General features: G+C 42.7%; 1 protein-coding gene across 14 annotated transcripts in view; it reads right to left on the reverse strand.

The window, feature by feature from the left end:
- Nucleotides 1–20722, reverse strand: part of MGAT5 (alpha-1,6-mannosylglycoprotein 6-beta-N-acetylglucosaminyltransferase) — a 402590-nt gene that overhangs the window by 366336 nt on the left and 15532 nt on the right. For 4 of the 14 annotated variants that reach the window (XM_060410109.1, XM_042244933.2, XM_042244927.2 and 1 more), the window contains exon 2: nucleotides 16613–16697. The exons of the other annotated variants lie outside the window; for them this stretch is intronic. The gene's annotated coding sequence lies outside the window, so the exon portion shown is untranslated. The remainder of the gene's footprint in view (nucleotides 1–16612; nucleotides 16698–20722) is intronic. 14 annotated transcript variants of the gene reach the window in all.

The following is a 20722-nucleotide window of genomic DNA, read 5'->3' on the forward strand; positions in this document are numbered from 1 at the left end:
TGGAGCTTCAGCATCAGTCCTTCTAGTGAATCTTCAGAGCTGATTTCCTTTACGATTAACTTTAACTTTATCACGTGCTAATTTCCAGTAGAAGCTGAACTCCCCCCACCCCCCGCCATTTTTTTAAAGTAACTCTGTAAGGCTCCTTCAAGACATGAAAAATGCACATTTCCTGAAAACTAACTACACTGTATGTTTTAATTACAGAAGTATTTTTCAAGTATCACTTCGTGTGAAAGGATCCCTGTTCCTTCCACTCAAAAGACTCCACTGTTTTATCTGCCTCAAGACATCCATCACAGGAGTGCCAATATCTTGGGACTTAAAAGGAGGTTTTTGGAAACTTCCTAAGAGTTTAATCAATAGGTTCTTTTTCATACTGTGCTGTGCTGCCTACATAGAATCTGAATGCTTTTTTTTTTCCTTTCATCTGAATTTAAAATGGAATTTACCATGTATCGACTGACTGTTACATTGCAGGCACAGCACTGGGCTCTTTTCCTGAATTAGTCCTAATGCTCATATCCACGCTGACCACTATCCCACCCTGTAACACAGAAATAAAAGAATGAGGAGTTTCACAACAGAGCTTGATATTATAAAATCACTCTCTCAGGAAGGAAAAAGGGAAAGGAAAAGAAAGCCCCCAATATATCAATATCTGTGTTGAAACTCCAGTTTTAAATTAAAAGGTAGTTATTTTCATCTAAACAACAAAATATTTTAAAATATTTTCCTGGGGTGGGGAGGGACTACCACACCTAGTATCCTAGCAACAGACTGAGCTAAGTAATTCAGAGGCCTATTTTTTCTTCATATCCATATTTTTCTGAAGCATGACTGCTAAAGCTTCTTCCATCCTTCGATTCTCAAAGTATACAGCACTCTAATTAAGCACAAGAAGAGAAGAGCATAGTCAGATCCAGACTGTCCACGCAAGCAGCACCCAGACATGAGAGAAACCCAGCCTCTAAGACAGGCACCCAGCAAGCCTGGCCTCTGTAACAAGAAAACAGCTCGGGGAGGGTCCCCAGGCCACCAACATTGTCATCATTTTCAGAAAAGAAAGTTCTTGTTCTGTAACTACAAACCAGCTTTTGAAACAACCCTCAGCTCAGTTCAGTCGCTCCGTCGTGTCTGACTCTTTGCGACCCCATGAATCGCAGCAAGCCAGGCCTCCCTGTCCATCACCAACTCCCAGAGTTCACTCAAACTCACGTCCATCGAGTCAGTGATGCCATCCAGCCATCTCATCCTCTATCATCCCCTTCTCCTGCTGCCCCCAATCCCTCCCAGCATCAGAGTCTTTTCCAATGAGTCAACTCTCCACATGAAGTGGCCAAAGTACTGGAGTTTCAGCTTTAGCATCATTCCTTCCAAAGAAATCCCAGGGCTGATCTTCTTCAGAATGGACTGGTTGGATCTCCTTGCAGTCCAAGGGACTCTCAACTCTTCTCCAACACCCATTGTTTGAAATGCTCTCCGAACTCATTTCCTTTGACTTAATATCTGAAACTGGGGTGGCAGTGGGGGGCGGGGGGGGAGGGTATTTGTATTATTTTGTTTTCTGCTTCCTGTGAAATCAGTTCCTCAAGAAGGCACTTCATGAGGTGAGGGAGCCTCATAATTAAGGAGTTGTTTCAACATTAAACACCTAAAGAAAACTCAGGATGCCCCAAACTCTCCTTGAGACAGTATAGAGGCTGGGGAAAGAAACCACCAGGCAAAAGGCAGCAATGTTCAGGACACCTTCAAACCACCGCAATAGGGAGTCAGCGACTCACCCTTTGTTCTTATCTGGCTCCTCCACCAGGGCAGAAAAATACAGGAGACTGGGGGTGTGGTGAAGAGTTTCCAGGAAGAGGAAAAACTGGCATTTACTGAGCCTGTCTGAGTGAACTCGGGGAGCTAGTGATGGACAGGGAGGCCTGGTGTGCTGCGATTCATGGGGTCGCAAAGAGTCGGACACGACTGAGCGACTGAACTGAACTGAACTGAACTGAGCAAGTTTAAGGGGCTTCCACAAGTGTCATTAACTCTTCTGATCTTTCCCATAACCTTATCAGATAGAAAATCACCTCTCCGATTTTAAAATAAAATCAGTTGTCAGAGAGGTTAAGCGACTTCGCCCGGAAGCACAGAGCTCATAACAGCAGTCAGGATTGGAAGAAAGATTGCCTAGACCCAGGACCCCACTTTCTCCTCCCCTGACTCCTCAAATCTTGAGTTATTTCAGCTCAAATTCCAAGGTTTAGGAAAACATTATCCCAAGTTCTTAAAATCTCCTCTAGGTCATAATCTCTTGGGAGGAGGGGGAACAACATTAATGAATATTCATGAAATCAGAAGAAAAGGGGGGAAAGGTCCAACTTAAAAAAAAAAAACAAAACTGGGTTGGGGATGGATTCCAGAAACAATTGATGTTGATTTGTATTCAGGTATTACAAGGAATATCCATCAAATGTCGGTGATTAATTTCAAAAGGTGATCCACAGTGCATAATGGGTTTGCACAAAGCCAGTGACTCCACAGAAATTTTATGCCCTTTCTGGAAAATACCCATACCTGGCTAACCAGGCGATGGTGAGAGACACAGGAAACACAGGACTTCTCCTTCAGCAAGTCACATGACCTGCTCTCCAATGTGACATTACTCCCAAAGATGTCATCCCAGGCCTGTGAACCTCCCAAACCAGTCACTATCACAACTATTTTCTCTTTTTTCTTTTCTTTTATTTTAGCATACAGCTGATTTACAATGTTGTACAGAGCAAAGTGATTAAGTTGTACATACCCAGGTCTCCTGCACTGCAGGCAGATTCTTTACCATCTGAGCTACCAGGGAAGCCCCTATACATATACAAACATATATTCATTATTTTTCAGATTATTTTCACATGTAGGTTATTATAGAATATTGAGTATAATTCCTTGTGCTATACTGTAGGTCCTCGTTGATTATCTATTTTATAACATAGTAGTGTGTATCTGTTAATCCCACAGATACACAGATATAGACAGTAGGGTGCATCTGTTAATCCAAATGTCTGTCTAATCAAACCTATGATTTTTCCAGCAGTCATGTGTTGACGTCAGAGTTGGACTATAAAGAAAGCTGAGTGCCGAAGAATTGATGCTTTTGAACTGAGGTGTTGGAGAAGACTCTTGAGAGTCCTTTGGACTTCAAGGAGATCAAACCAGTCAATCCTAAAGGAAATCAGTCCTGAATATTCATTGGAAGGACTGATGCTGAAGCTCCAATACTTTGGCCATCTGATGCAAAGAGCCAACTCATTAGAAAAGACTCTGATGCTGGGAAAGATTGAAGGCAGAAGGAGAAGGGGACAACAGAGGAAGAGATGGTTGGATGGCATTACCAACTCAATGGACATGACTTTGAGCAAGTTCCAGGAGTTGATGATGGACAGGGAAGCATGATAGATCATGGGGTTGCAAAGTGTCAGACACGACTGAGCGACTGATCTGTTAATCCCAAACTCTTAATTTATCCCTTCCCCCACCTTTCCCCTTTGGTAACCATAAATTTGTTTTTGAATTCTGTGAGTCTGTTTATCTTTTGTAAATAAGTTCCTCACAACCATTTTGACCACACATTCCATTAGTAAAAATGAGCATGCACCCCTAATTTATTTATTTAAAAATAAGAAACATGTAAATATACCTAAAACAAAAATCCTCTATTCTCGAGGGAAAAATACAAGTTAAAGGGGGCGGTCCTTGAAGGAACATGATGGGGAGACCACTTTCTCCCCTACAAATTCATCGAAAGAACATTTGAACACTGAGCAAATTCCACAAAACAATCTCTGAACGCTGGCAGAGGACACCAGGCACCCAGAAAGGCAGCCCATTGTTTTTGAAAGCGGTGCTATATGGATGGAGAAGTTCTGAGACTACTGTAAGAATAAGAAAACCAGAAGAAGGAGGCTTAAGTCCAAAAGCTGAGAACACGAGAGAAATCCTGACTCCAGGGAACATTAATCAATAAGACCTCATCCAAAAGCCTCCATACCTACACTGAAACCAAGCTCCACCCAAGAGACAAGTTTCAGAGCAAGACATCACACAAATTCTCCAGCAACGCAGGAATATAGCCCTGACCTGAAATATACAGGCTGTCCGAAGTCACACCAAACCCATCAGTTCAGTTCAGTCGCTCAGTCATGTCCGACTGTCTGCGACCCCATGAATCGCAGCATGCCAGTCCTCCCTGTCCATCACCAACTCCCAGAGTTCACTCAGAGTTGCATCCATCAAGTCAGTGATGCCATCCAGCCATCTCATCCTCTGTCATCCCCTTCTCTTCCTGCCCACAATCCCTCCCAGCATCAAAGTCTTCTCCAATGAGTCAACTATTCGCATGAGGTGGCCAAAGTACTGGAGTTTCAGCTTTAGCATCATTCCTTCCAAACAAATCCCAGGGTTGATCTACTTCAGGATGGACTGGTTGGATCTTCTTGAGTCCAAGGGACTCTCAAGAGTCTTCAACACCACAGTTCAAAAGCATCAATTCTTCGGCGCTCAGCCTTCTTCACAGTCCAACTCTCACATCCATATATGACCACTGGAAAAACCATAGCCTTGACTAGACGGACCTTAGTCGGCAAAGTAATGTCTCTGCTTTTGAATATACTATCTAGGTTGCTCATAACTTTCCTGCCAAGGAGTAAGCGTCTTTTAATTTCATGGCTGCAGTCACCATCTGCAGTGATTTTGGAGCCCACAAAAATAAAGTCTGACACTGTTTCCACTGTTTCTCCATCTATTTCCCATGGAGTGATGGGACCGGATGCCATCCATGATCTTCGTTTTCTCAGTGTTGAGCTTTAGGCCAACTTTTCACTCTCCTCTTTTACTCTCATCAAGAGGCTTTTTAGTTCCTCTTCACTTTCTGCCATAAGGGTGGTGTCATCTGCATATCTAAGGTTATTGATATTTCTCCCGGCAATCTTGATTCCAGCTTGTGCTTCATCCAGCCCAGCGTTTCTCATGATGTACTCTGCATATAAGTTAAATAAGCAGGGTGACAATATACAGCCTTGACGTCCTCCTTTTCCTATTTGGAACCAGTCTATTGTTCCATGTCCAGTTCTAACTGTTGCTTCCTGGCCTGCATACAGATTTCTCAAGAGGCAGGTCAGGTCGTCTGGTATTCCCATCTCTTTCAGAATTTTCCACAGTTTGTTGTGATCCACACAGTCAAAGGCTTAGGCATAGTCAATAAAGCAGAAATAGATGTTTTTCTGGAACTCTCTTGCTTTTTCCATGATCCAGTGGATGTTGGCAATTTGATCTCTGGTTCCTCTGCCTTTTCTAAAACCAGCTTGAACATCAGGAAGTTCACAGTTCATGTATTGCTGAAGCCTGGCTTGGAGAATTTTGAGCATTACTTTACTAGTGTGTGAGATGAGTGCAATTATGCGGTAGTTTGAGCATTCTTTGGCATTGCCTTTCTTTGGGATTGGAATGAACACTCACATTTTCCATTCCTGTGGCCACTGCTGAGTTTTCCAAATGTACTGGCAAATTGAGTGCAGCACTTTCACAGCATCATCTTTCAGGATTTGAAATAGCTCAACTGGAATTCCATCACCTCCACTAGCTTTGTTCATAGTGATGCTTTCTAAGGCCCACTTGACTTCACATTCCAGGATGTCTGGCTCTAGATGAGTGATCACACCATCATGATTATCCGGGTCGTGAAGATCCTTTTGTACAGTTCTTCTGTGTATTCTTGCCATCTCTTCTTAATATCTTCTGCTTCTGTTAGGTCCGGAGCATTTCTGTCCTTTATCGAGCCCATCTTTGCATGAAATGTTCCCTTGGTATCTCTAATTTTCTTGAAGAGATCTCTAGTCTTTCCCATTCTGTTCTTTTCCTCTATTTCTTTGCATTGATCGCTGAAGAAGGCTTTCTTATCTCTCCTTGCTATTCTTTGGAACTCTGCATTCAGATGCTTATATCTTTCCTTTTCTGCTTGGCTTTTCGCTTCTCTTCTTTTCACAGCTATTTGTAAGGCCTCCTCAGACAGCCATTTTGCTTTTTTGCATTTCTTTTCCATGGGGATGGTCTTGATCCCTGTCTCCTATACAATGTCATGAACCTCATTCCATAGTTCATCAGGCACTCTATCAGATCTAGGCCCTTAAATCTATTTCTCACTTCCACTTGATTTAGGTCATACCTGAATGGTCTAGCGGTTTTCCCTGTTTTCTTCAATTTCAGTCTGAATTTGGCAATAAGGAGTTCATGATCTGAGCCGCAGTCAGCTCCTGGTCTTGTTTTTGTTGACTGTATAGAGCTTCTCCATCTTTGGCTGCAAAGAATATAATCAGTCTGATTTCGGTGTTGACCATCTGGTGATGTCCATGTGTAGAGTCTTCTCTTGTGTTGTTGGAAGAGGGTGTTTGCTATGACCAGTGCCTTTTCTTGGCAAAACTCTCATTAGTCTTTGCCCTGCTTCATTCTGCATTCCAAGGCCAAATTTGCCTGTTACTCCAGGTGTTTCTTGACTTCCTACTTTTGCATTCCAGTCCCCTATAATGAAAAGGACATCTTTTTTGGGTGTTAGTTCTAAAAGGTCTTGTAGGTCTTCATAGAACTGTTCAACTTCAGCTTCTTCAGTGTTACTGGTTGGGGCATAGACTTGGATTACTGTGATATCGAATGGTTTGCCTTGGAAACGAATAGAGATCATTCTGTCATTTTTGAATTGCATCCAAGCACTGCATTTCGGACTCTCCTGTTGACCATGATGACTACTCCATTTCTTCTGAGGGATTCTTGCCCACAGTAGTAGATATAATGGTCATCTGAGTTAAATTCAACCATTCCAGTCCATTTTAGTTCACTGATTCCTAGAATGTCGACGTTCACTCTTACCATCTCCTGTTTGACCACTTCCACAAACCCATAGACATCTCAAAACTCACTACTGGACATTTCATTGCATCCAGAGAGAAGAAATCCAGCTCCACCCACCAGAACACCAATGCAAGCTACCCTAACCAGGAAACCTTTACAAACCACTCGTCCAACCCCACCCACAGGGAGGAACCTCCACAATAAAGAGGAACCACAAACTGCCAGAATACAGAAAGGCCACCCCAAACACAGCAATCTAAACAAGATGAAAAGGCAGAGCAATACACAGCAGGTAAAGGAACAGGATAAATGCCCACCAAACCAAACAAAAGAGGGGAGATAGGGAGTTTAGCTGAAAAAGAATTCAGAATAATGATTGTAAAACTGATCCAAAATCTTGAAAACAAAATGGAGTTACATATAAAGAGCCTGGTGACAAGGATTGAGAAGATGCAAGCAAGGTTTAACAAGGACCTAGAAGAAATAAAAAAGAGTCAGTCAATAATGAATAATGCAATAAATGAGATCAAAAACACTCTGGAGCAAACCAACAGTAGAATAACTGAGGCAGAAGATAGGATAAGGGAGGTAGAAGATAGAATGGTGGAAATAAATAAAGCAGAAGAGGAAAAAAGAAAAAACAATTAAAAGAATTGAGGACAACCTCAGAGACCTCCGGTACAATGTCAAACGCCCAAACACTTGAATCATAGGAGTCCCAGAAGAAGACAAAAAGAAAGACCATGAGAAAATACTTGAGGAGATAATACTTGAAAATTTCCCTAAAATGGGGAAGGAAATAGTCACCCAAGTCCAAGAAACCCAAAGATTCCCAAACAGGATAAACCCAAGGTAAAACACACCAAGACACATATTAATCAAATTAACAAAATACAAATATTAAAAGCAGCAAGGGAAAAACAACAAATAACACACAAGGGGATTCCCATTACGATAACAGCTGATCTTTCAACAGAAACTCTTTAGGCCAGAAGGGAATGGCAGGGCATACTTAAAGTAATGAAACAGAAAAACCTACAACCCAGATTACTGTACCCAGCAAGAATCTCATTCAAATATGAAGGAGAAATCAAAAGCTTTACAGACAAGCAAAAGTTTAGAGAATTCAGCACCACCAAACCAGCTCTTCAACAAATGCTAAAGGATCTTCTCTAGACAGGAAACATATAAAAGGTGTATAAACTCGAATCCAAAACAACAAAGTAAATGGTAACAGGATCATACTTATCAATAATTACCTTAAATGTAAATCGGTTGAATGCACCAATTTAAAGACAAAGACTGGCTGAAATGGATACAAAAATAAGATCTCTATTTATGCTGTCTACAAGAGACTCACCTCAAAACAAGGGACACACACAGACTGAAAGTGAAAGGCTGGAAAAAGATATTTCATGCAAATGGAAACCAAAAGAAAACAGGAATAGCAACACTCATATCAAATAAAATAGACTTTGAAATAAAGGTTGTGAAAAGAGACAAAGAAGGACACTACATAATGATCAAAGGATCACTCCAAGAAGATATAACAATTATAAATATATATGCACCCAACATACCAGCACCACAATATGTAAGACAAATGCTAACAAGTATGAAAGGGGAAATTAACAATAACACAGTAATAGTGGGAGACTTTAATACCCCACTCACACCTATGGATAGATCAACTAAACAGAAAATTAGCAAGGAAACACAAACTTTAAATGATACAATGGACCAGTTAGACCTAAATGATATCTATAGGACATTTTACCCTAAAACAATGAATTTCATGTTTTTATCAAGTGCACATGGAATCTTCTCCAGGATAGATCACATCCTGGGCTATAAATCAAGCCTTGGTAAATTCAAAAAAGTTGAAATCATCCCAAGAATCTTTTCTGATCACAATGCAGTAAGTTTAGATGTCAACTACAGAAAAAAACTATTAAAAAATCCAACATATGGAGGCTAAACAACATGCTTCTGAATAACCAACAAATCACAGAAGAAATCAAAAAGGAAATCAAAATATGCATAGAAATGAATGAAAATGAAAACACAACAACCCAAAACCTATGGGACACTGTAAAAGCAGTGCTAAGGGGAAGGTTCATAGCAATACAAGCTTACCTCAAGAAACAAGAAAAAAGTCAAATACATAACCTAACTTTATACCTAAAGCAATCAGAAAAGGAAGAAATGAAGAACCCCAGGGTTAGTAGAAGTAAAGAAATCATAAAAATGAGGGCAGAAATAAATGCAAAAGAAACAAAAGAGACCATAGCAAAAATCAACAAAGCCAAAAGCTGGTTCTTTGAGAAGATAAATAAAATTGACAAACCATTAGGCAGACTCATCAAGAAACAAAGGGAGAAGAATCAAGTCAACAAAATTAGAAATGAAAATGGAGAGATCACAACAGACAACACAGAAATACGAAGCATCATAAGAGACTACTATCAGCTACTATATGCCAATAAAATGGACAACTTGGAAGAAATGGACAAATCCTTAGAAAAGTATAACTTTTCAAAACTGAACCAGGAAGAAATAGAAAATCTTAACAGACCCATCACAAGCACAGAAATTGACACTGTAATCAGAAACCTTTCAGCAAACAAAAGCCCAGGACCAGACGGCTTCACAGCTGAACCCTACCAAAAATTTAGAGAAGAGGTAACACCTATCCTACTCAAACGCTTCCAGAAAATTGCAGAGGAAGGTAAACTTCCAAACTCATTCTATGAGGCCACCATCACCCTAATACCAAAACCTGACAAAGATGCCACAAGAAAAGAAAATTATAGGCCAATATCACTGATGAACATAGATGCAAAAATCCTTAACGTAATCCTAGCAAACAGAATCCAACAACATATTAAAAACATCATACATCATGACCAAGTGGGTTTTATCCCAGGGATGCAAGGATTCTTCAATATCCATAAATCAATCAATGTAATTCACCACATTAACAAATTGAAAGATAAAAACCATATGATTATCTCAATAGATGCAGAGAAAGCCTTTGATAAAATTCAATATCCATTTATGATTATAAAAACCCTCCGAAAAGCAGGAATAGAGGGAACATACCTCAACATAATAAAAGCTATATATGACAAACCCACAGCAAACATTATCCTCAATGGTGAAAAATTGAAAGCATTTCCCCTAAAGTCAGGAACAAGACAAGGGTGCCCACTCTCACCAATACCATTCAACATAGTTTTGGAAGTTTTAGCCACCAGAATCAGAGAAGAAAAACAAATAAAAGGAAACCAGATTGGAAAAGTAAAACTCTTGCTATTTGCAGATGACATGATCCTCTACATAGAAAACCCTAAAGACTCCACCAGAAACTTACTAGAGCTAATCAATGAATATAGTAAAGTTGCAGGATATAAAATCAACACACAGAAATCCCTTGCATTGCTATACATGAGCAATGATAAAACAGAAAGAGAAATTAAGGAAACAATTCCATTCACCATTGCAATGAAAAGAATAAAATACTTAGGAATAAATCTACCTAAAGAAACAAAAGACCTGTATATAGAAAACTATAAGACACTGGTGAAAGAAATCAAAGAGGACACGAATAGATGGAGAAATATACCATATTCATGGATTGGAAGAATCAATATAGTGAAAATGAGTACACTACCCAAAGCAATCTATAGATTCAACACAATCCCTATCAAGCTACCAATGGTATTTTTAACAGAACTAGAACAAATAATCTCACAATCTGTATGGAAATACAAAAAGCCTCGAATAGCCAAAGCAATCTTGAGAAAGAAGAATGGAACTGGAGAAATCAATCTGCCTGACTTCAGGCTATACTACAAAGCCACAGTCATCAAGACAGTATGGTACTGGCACAAAGACAGAAATATCGATCAACGGAACAAAATAGAAAGCCCAGAGATAAATCTATGCATCTATGGACATCTTATCTTTGACAAAGGAGGCAAGAACATACAATGAAGAAAGGACAATCTCTTTCACAAATGGCGCTGGGGAAACTGGTCAACAACTTGTAAAAGAATGAAACTAGAACACTTTCCAACACCACACACAAAAATAAGCTCAAAATGGATTATGGATTAAAGACCTAAACATAAGACCAGAAACTATAAAACTCCTAGGAGAAAACATAGACAAAACACTCTGACATAAATCATAGCAGGATCTTGTATGACCCACCTCCCAGAGTAATGGAAATAAAAGCAAAAATAAACAAATGGGACCTAATTAAACTTAAAAGATTTTGCACAATGAAAGAAATTATAAGCAAGGTGAAAAGACAGCCTTCAGAATGGGAGAAAATAATAGCAAATGAAGCAACTGACAAACAACTAATCTCAAAAATATACAAGCAGTTCCTGCAGCTCAATTCCAGAAAAATAAATGACCCAATCAAAAAATGGGCCAAAGAACTAAACAGATATTTCTCCAAAGAAGACATACAGATGGCTAACAAACACATGAAAAGATGCTCAACATCACTCATTATCAGAGAAATGCAAATCAAAACCACAGTGAGGTACCATCTCATGCCAGTCAGAATGGCTGCAATCCAAAAGTATACAAACAATAAATGCTGGAGAGGGTGTGGAGAAAAGGGAACCCACTTACACTGTTGGTGGGAATGCAAACTTGTACAGCCACTATGGAGAACAGTGTGGGAGATTCCTTAAAAAACTGGAAATAGAACTGCCATATGACCCAGCAATCCCACTGCTGGGCACACACACTGAGGAAACCAGAACTGAAAGAGACACGTGTACCCCAATGTTCATCGCAGCACTGTTTATAATAGCCAGGACATGGAAGCAACCTAGATGTCCATCAGCAGACAAATGGATAAGAAAACTGTGGTACATATACACAATGGAGTATTACTCATCCATTAAAAAGAATACATTTGAATCTGTTCTAATGAGGTGGATGAAACTGGAGCCTATTATACAGAGTGAAGAAAGCCAGAAAGGAAAACACCAATACAGTATACTAATGCGCATATATGGAATTTAGAAAGATGGTAACGATAACCCTGTGTGTGAGACAGCAAGAGACACAGATGCATAGAACAGTCTTTTGGACTCTGTGGGAGAAGACGAGGGTGGGATGATTTGATAGAATAGCATTGAAATATGTATATTATCATATGTGAAACAGATCGCCAGTCCAGGTTTGATGCATGAGACAGGGTGCTCAGGGCTAGTGCACTGGGATGACCCCGAGGGATGGGATGGGGAGGGAGGTGGGAGGGGGGTTCAGGATGGGGAACACATGTACACCCATGGCAGATTCATGTCAATGCATGGCAAAAACCACTACAATATTATAAAGTAATAAGCCTCCAATTAAAATAAATTAAATTTTTAAAAATACAAGTTAAGGTTTTCATCTTTTCTTCCCATATCCTAATGAGTTATCCCAAGTACCAAATTTGGGAAATGACTGCCCCAGCAGTACTGTAACCACTTGGAGGCCTTCAGTGGCTGTCACCTCACTCCACCTGAGCCACACCCTCGCCTCCAGCTCAGGTCAGCTGTCCAGGTCCCAACACCAATGACCTGCTCTTCATTTCTTGGAGTTCAGGGATCATTTGCTTCCATTTTCTCCATGTCCAGAGCTGACCCCTCCAGAATCCCTTACCTCCCTGAACTATTACCACCAATGCCCTCTCTTTCCCCAAATCCTAGTCTTTCCATTGTAATCACCCCGCCCCTTGTAGCAGCAAACTCAACCTCATAGGCTGCCTGCTCCTCTGCACTCAACACTACCAGGAAAAGCATTTGTTCCAGGTGTCTTCACACCCTCATCTCCTGCAGGCCATGTTGTACCATCAGGAACCCAGGCTTTTATCCTCAGCTCCATTTCCAGTTATCCTCAGCCAAAGATTCCAAACCAGCAGCCCCTACCGCACTCTACATCCAGGAGCCCATATGACCTTCCACCCTATCCATCCAGGCCACCATTCTTTCATTCATTCCAGCATCTTCCGAGCACCACCATGTGCCGGGCGCTGCTCCCGTACTAGACAGGATGGAATCTCACAGCCCTGTCTTACTTTCTAGTAAACAAATTGCCATCAGCTGTTGGGAGATGCTGACAATAAAGCTGTTACATAACAGGGAGCAAGCAGGGGCCAGAGAATCCTGGTCACCGGATGTGACCCACTTTGCATTTTTCCCACTTGTCCCCTTCCAATTTTTTTTTTAATTGAGGTAAAATTTACATAACTTTGAATTAACCATTAAAAATTTTCAACTCAGTGACATTTAGTACATTCACAATATTGTGCAACCAGCACCTCTGTCCAGTTCCAAAACAATTCTGTCTCCTAAGAAAGAAATCCTGGACCCATTCAGCAGCTCACCCCATTCTACCCCTCCCCCAGGGCCTGGCAACCAGTAACCTGCTTTCTGTCTCTGCAGATTTACCTTCTCTGGATGCGTGCGTGCTCCATGACTTCAGTAAGGTCCGACTCTTTGCAACCCCATGACTGTAGCCCACCAGGCTCTTCTGTCCATGGGATTCTTCAGGTAAGAATACTACAGTAGGTTGCCATGCCCTCCTTCAGGGGATCTTCCTGACCCAGAGATCAAACCCACATCTCCTGCATTGGCAGGTGGATTCTTTACCACTGAGCCACAGGGGAAGCCCCACCTATTCTAGCTATTTCCTATGGAAGGAACCCTAGGATTCCCCTTCAATTCTGACAACAGCTCTGACCTTCCTGCTTTCTTCCCTCCAGCTAGCTCCTCCTCCTCCTCCTCTGTGTTTGCCATCCACCACCTGACACATGGGTCCTGAGTCCCCAGGGTGACTCCTGCCTCTATCTTCAAAATCTCCTTATGAGCCGGCTCCTTCTTTCAGAAAACAAACCTTGACCTTAACTCCTCTTGCCCTCAAGACAGTTTCAACATCCTCCTCTTCTCAAGCTCTGCTTCAGGATTTGCAAAGGTCTGCAAAGATTTCCATACTGACAAAACACATACAAAAAAACCAGGCTGGGGTGAGGTGGGGGGGCAGGAGGGGGCTCATCTCATCAGGGCAGTCAGGCACGCGATCAGGGTGGTCTGGCAGGGCAAGGCATGTGACCTTGGGTAATTGTGACTAACGCTTTTTTCCTCAATTTTCTCTTTTGTAAAGAGGGGATCAGTATAACACTTACCTCATAGGGGTTTCATAAAGAACAGTTGAGTGGAAGCACTCCCAGTGCACGTCCATGTGCCAGGCACACTGGAAGGGCTCAAAAAAGGCTATCACCTTGGTGATCCGTTCCAGAAAACCTGCACCGCCCTGCTCTGTTCCAGCAGGACCAGGCCTCTCTGGCCTTTGCTCTGGGGCTTCTTTTGGGCTCAGCTTCCAGGGATTGGCTCTTTCGAGGTAACACTGTTTGGGGGAAGATATCCACTCTCCTGGCTTTAACCAGCACCTGATGCAGGCACTGCCCAAACCCCCATCTATCCCATCTTCTCCCCCAGCTCAGCTAGTTTGCGTTCACCCAGAAACACGTATATGGCACACGTCAGCAGCCCAGGACCCTTGAACTCAACATACCCAATGTTAAATGTGACCTTCCCCTCCTCTCCCTCTAGCCACCTCCGCCCACACACTCACACCGGCATCCCAAGATCTCTTTCTGGGACCACCGCAGTAACTTCTCCCCTGCCCAATCTTACCCTTGTTCCTTCCTCTCTTTACACTGTAGCCGGAACACCCCAATCTGAAATCCATAGCTGCCCATGTCACTCCCCTTGTAAGCCCTTTTGGGAGTTCTGTCTCCACTGTTCTCAGGAGCAAGCCCAAATGACTTCCCCAGGAAGGCTTCTCCTGACCTCACCCCATCTCCATCAGCCCCTGCCTGACCATCTCTGTTCCAGGCATAGCTACCCGGGGGAATGCTACAGTTAGTTCACATGGCTCCTCTGCTTGGCATGCCTCTCCCACCAGATTCTCCCAAATTCTGGTCATCTTTCAAGGTTCAGTTCAGGTATCAGCCCCTGAAGGAAGGTGTCTCTGATAACCCAGATTGGACTAAGCACCCTTCCTGCCTGACCATGACTGGTATTGGGTGTTTATGAGTCTGTTTTCCTCCTTAAACTCCCTGGAGACCTTGTTTATCTCATCCATCCATCTATCCATCCAATCATCTAGCCAGTCAGCCATCTGACCATCCATTCATACATCTATCCAACCATTCATCCATCCAACCAACATCCATTCATCCATCCAACCATCCATCTATCCATCCATCTAACAAAAATGCCTCAAGAGCCTATGTTCAGCCAGGCACTAGGACTACAACAGTTAACAAGACAGAAGAGGTTGCTGCCCTTAGGCAGCTGACCATCCAGCAATGCACACAATATGTGACAACCACCCCACCCCACCCCCACCACACACACACACACACACAACAGCTGCACAGTGTGAGCTCTAGAGCCAGGCCCACCGGGTTCAAATCCCAACTCCACCAATGGTTAGCTGTGAAACCTGGGACAAATTACTTCATTTCTCAGTGTCTCAAAAATTAGAGCAGTCTGCCTAACTCATAGGGTTGTTGGGAGGATTAAAAGAGCTAATACAGATGAAGATAAATGGAAAGTAAATATAACCCTACCTGGCATATAACAAAAGCTTCCTAAGAGTTAGTTGTTTTCCTTGCTGATGGGACAACAGGGGAACTGATGACAGGGCCCCACCCTAGATGTAGGGCCAGGTGATGCATTTGTGCCCCTATACCTGACATAGAGGTTCACTGGGCCACTCTGGTTAGCCCTGCAAAGATGGTTCAGTGTCAAAGACTGAGAGCTGGAAGTCATGTGTGTAACCTCTGACCCAACTTGCCCACTTTTCAGAAGAAAGTGAACTGGTGGGAGGGAAGCACCAGCCCCCAGATCTCGTGACTTCCCAGCCTCCTGTCCTGTTCCAAGAAGACTCTGGTTACCCGAGACAGCACAGCTGCCCTGCATCCTCCACGGGTTCTCATTACCCACAGCAGAAAGGCTGTGGCCACCTCTTTTATCCCCTTGCTTCCCCTCACGCCTCTCGTCCAAGACTGTTTTCTTTTTCTGTCTTGTAACCCATGGTTCTCTTATTTCCAAGGGGAAATCTGGCCCTTCAAAAAAAACACCCCACCAAGGATTGCAGTCTTCTTCCTGGAGCTAGCTGCTCAAACAAATCACAAGCAGGTGCAATCCCTGAGCCTCCCAGTTCCGCTCCTGCTCCCACTAGCTGGGGAAGGCTTCTCCTCCGTCGCCAGAAAGTTTCATTTTGCCTGCTCTGGGAGTCCGTCTTTTTTGGATGCTCCAGGTTTCAGAACGCACATCCCTCAGGGGAATGAAGGCCAAAGAACAGCTCTCATTTCAAAGCCAGATCCCATATTTCCAGCCAGACACATAACTCTTCCCCACCGGGCCAGCTAGCTCTGGTTCCCAGCAGCGGCCTTTGAATGGCACGCCATTCTCTGGCATTGCTGACTTGATGACGAGCGGCAATCCAGCAGATGTTTTCAGAGGCCATGGGATTTACAGAAGTGTTCTGTTAGGAAACTTTTGCTTTCACACCTCAATTTGCCTGGAAGGTGGCAAGAGAATGAGACACAGAGAAAAAACAAATTCTGGAGTGCTGTGTAACGTTCTTTATTATTTTCCGTGGTCAGGCTGTACTATCAGTTTTAAGTACCTTGAGTTTTACCTACCTTTGTGCCTGCACTTCTGCTAGTTGTATTCACACACGCATGTCTGAGGCTCACAGAGGCTCGTCACAAACCAGGGTATCCAATCCTGGGAGTGCAATATATTTAAATGTGAGGACTTTTATCTTAAAATCTTGCAGTAATGGTTATACCACACAGATCTGCCTTGTTAATAACAGTCACAGACAGAGTACTAAAAACAAGGGTAGTAAATGACCTCCACACCTTACCATGGAGAATTCATTATATTACCCTCTATGGCAACAACCACTGACTATGAAGATGTTTATCCTGCATATGGAATTTTATGAGTCTTTCTCTATCTTTCTTGGAAATGCTACAGCAGACCCATTTTTTTCAACAACAACAAAAGGAAAAACCATTTTTCTAGAAGAGAAAAACCATCTGCCCTTCCAACAAAACCCCTTTTACCTTTTATATAAAAGATCTCTGCTGCTGCTGCTGCTAAGTCGCTTCAGTCGTGTCCGACTCTGTGTGACCCCAGAGACGGCAGCCCACCAGGCTCCTCCATCCCTGGGATTCTCCAGGCAAGAACACTGGAGTGGGTTGCCATTTCCTTCTCCAGTGCACGAAAGTGAAAAGTGAATGGGAAGTCGCTCAGTCATGTCCTATTCTGTGCGACCCCATGGACTGCAGCCTACCAGGCTCCTCCACCCATGGGATTTTCCAGGCAAGAGTACTGGAGTGGGGTGCCATTGCCTTCTCCCCAAAGATCTCTAGTAGACCTTTTTCTTGCCAAAGGGAACTTTAACCTAGCCTAAGAGGAATTTCTCTTTGGCTCTCTAACCAGTGCGGAACTCACCTTCAGAAGTTTATTCAATATGTGCCTTAACAATTTATTTGTAGCAGCCCAGTTTAATGCATCTAATTAAATACAGGTGAGCAGACAGGCTCTGGAATCAGATCTGAATTAAACCCCCAATCTGTACCTTCTGTATTAGTAAGAGGGCCACATGTCCCCGTTTATGGCTGTTATCCTAGCTTCATTATTAATTTAATAGCACCCCTTTCACTCTCAAGAGTGTTCATGTTTCAGGACTTCCCTGATGGTCCAGTGGCTAACACTCTGTATTCCCAATGCAGAGGGCCCTGATTAGATCCCTGGCCAGGGAATTAGATTCCACATGCTGCAACTAAGAGTCTGAACGCCTCAACCAAAGAGCCCTCCTGCCAAAACAAAGATCAAAGATCCTGAGTGTAACAACTAAGACCTAGTACAGCCAAATAAGTAATTTAAAATAAAAAAAGACTTCTCAGGTTTGGATGATAAATTATAAGATCACCTTTATAGTTATGTGAGTCACTCAAGACAGAACATTTAACTTTCCCATACTTTGGTTTCACATTTGTTCAATGAAAACAAAAGATTCTAATTTACAAGGCTGTCATGAGCATGAAATTAGACAGTGTCCTCAAGGCTTGGTTCCCAGGAGGGCCCAGTATTCCTGCAAACACTAGTTATGTGCTCAAGAGGTCCACCTTCTGGAAAAGGCGTTACTCTGTGAGATCTTCACCTTTAGATGATCAGTTTGAAGACAGGACCTGCATTTTCCATTTTTCATTGTGACGATATCTATAAAATGGAAATGGCATCTGTGTCCAGCAGCCATGCAATCAATTCTGCCATCTCTGACCAGCAGGTGAATCACTTATGGAGATTTTAGCCCCTATTCTCTAGATCTTCAGGACTTCATTTAATCTCTGCACAAAGGTAGGATTAAGACCAAAATTACCCCCAAACCAAACCTCTGTGAAAAGTAAGCCAAGTGCTTGTGGCTCAAAACAGGAACAGGGGAGGGATAAGAGATCCTTTTAACTGAGTGAAAGCCGCATCCCTCAGCCAATGAGCTCGGTGAATTTCTTGCTTTCTCGAACCAAAAAAACTTACCAATCCAATGATAGGATAGTTTCTCAATAAAAGGATCCAACATATCTCACTTTAAAAATTAAGCCCACAATCTTACACTTGCATCTGTAATTGCATCATCAGTTCAGGAAGCATGTGTTGTTCCCTTTTTACAAAGAGAAAGAAAAATGCTATCACTTCACTGACAGCTTGTTAAAGACACCTATGTTCACATGAGCAGGAATAAGATCTTGTAATGGGGCTGATCTTACTTCAAGGTAGTGGTTTTGACTCAATGAGAAATATGATCACCAAGTAAACCCAAAGAAGTAGTCCATTGCCCAAGAAATAGGTCATACAATTAACTGGCTGCCGGGGTGCTTTCCTAATTTATGGGGGAAGGACCATTTCCCAGCAAGTAGGGTTTGGGGTGAAGGCTGACAACTTCATAAGGGGTGCCCTTTGTCCTGGGTGCTACCTTGCCATTCAGTGAGTCCGCCCTAGAAGGTGCTATGCCCCAGCTGTAACATGCCTTTGTGAAGGCGCAACATTTGAAACTATTCGATTCCAATCTTAAATCATAATATTTTCTGAAACACAAAATGAACAAATGCAATTCCCATTATTAGGTAATATGGTTGCTCAAGGTATTATTAGTATTGCACGCGTAAAGATCCCTCTTGCGCTTAACTTCTAAAGAACTAGAGAGGAAATTTTCAGCATTTTCAGGCTCTAACTAAATATAGAAGCTGTGCGACAAAAAAGATGTACATAGCAGCACAGCAGTAACTGCGTCTGGAGGACATCGAGGAACAACAGCAGGCTATTCTGAGGTCAAGACAGTTCCTCCCCACAGAAGTTTCTAGTAACAGAAAAAGACTTAGGCCATTCCCAGAAATCCAGTTACAGCTGGGGCACGGCACCCTCTAGGGCGGACAAGCTGGGCAGCAAGGTAGCACCCAGGACAAAGGACACCCCTTATGAAGCTGTCTACCTCCACCCCAAACCCTACTAGCTGGGAAATGGTCCTTTCCCCACAAATTAGGAAAACACCAAGGCAGCCAACTGAATGATCTATTTCTTGAGCAATGGGCTACTTCTTAGAGTCCTGTGATTCCTAAACTCTGAAACACACAAAGAGGAAAACAGAAGTTCGGCTATACACAGGGAACTTTCCTGCAGGATGTCTATGGTTTTTCTCCACTTGAAAAGCTCAACCAGAAATCACACTTCTGTTCCAGATACATTTGGCTTTAAATTCATCAGTACCTTGTACTGATCAATGCAAGCCTTCCCTGAAGACTGTTCGGACAATCTTGCCTCCTCGTGTCTGATAAGAGAATGAGCCAAGGGCAAACCAAGAACCGTTCTTTGACCAGGTCTAGGAAGAAAAAGCCAACTGGAGAAAAGTCCATGCCCCCTACACACCCATAACCTGGCTGTCTTGGGGAAAGGCTGAGTCAGGAGGTAGTCAACTCCCCAGTGAAAGCAAGAGACAAAGCAGAGTGTGGGGCTGTAGCATCTCGGGGACTCCCCAGTTCTACTACACAATTTCTGTACCACCCAGACCTACATAGGTTGATGAGGGGGTACTCCTCCAAATGCTTTAAATGCATAAAATTCATAGAATTAGAGAAAACTTTTAAAATTGTAACATAGTAACACATTTGCTTCTTTGTTAATACATAGAGGGCAATGGCACCCCACTCCAGTACTCTTGCCTGGAAAATCCCATGGGCAGAGGAGCCTAGAAGGCTGCAGTCCATGGGGTCACTGAGGGTTGGACACGACTGAGTGACTTCACTTTCACTTTTCACTTTCATGCGTTGGAGAAGGAAATGGCAACCCACTCCAGTGTTCTTGCCTGGAGAATCCCAGGGATGGGGGAGCCTGGTGGGCTGCTGTCTCTGGGGTCGCACAGAGTCAGACACGACTGAAGTGACTTAGCAGCAGCAGCAGCAGCAGCATGTTATAACCACTGTAATTTCTAAGTCATAATGAGCATGACATTTCAAGGTTATCTGTTAGATACCTAAAATGTGATACAAAAATATCAAACTTCTACTGGTGAAAAAGTTGCAAACAATGCCAATATTACTGTGGGTCATGACCAATATCCAGAAGTTAAGGGGTTGCTCAGTTTTGGTCAAAAGTGTGTGAAAATCAAGGTGTAATATTTTTCCATGCAAGCTCACAGATCCCCTTGAATCTCTTGCAAAAAGGTCTGCAGTAGTTCACATGAAAAC

This window comes from Ovis aries, chromosome 2, assembly GCF_016772045.2.
Source record: "Ovis aries strain OAR_USU_Benz2616 breed Rambouillet chromosome 2, ARS-UI_Ramb_v3.0, whole genome shotgun sequence".
In the NCBI taxonomy this organism is placed as follows: Eukaryota; Metazoa; Chordata; class Mammalia; order Artiodactyla; family Bovidae; genus Ovis; species Ovis aries.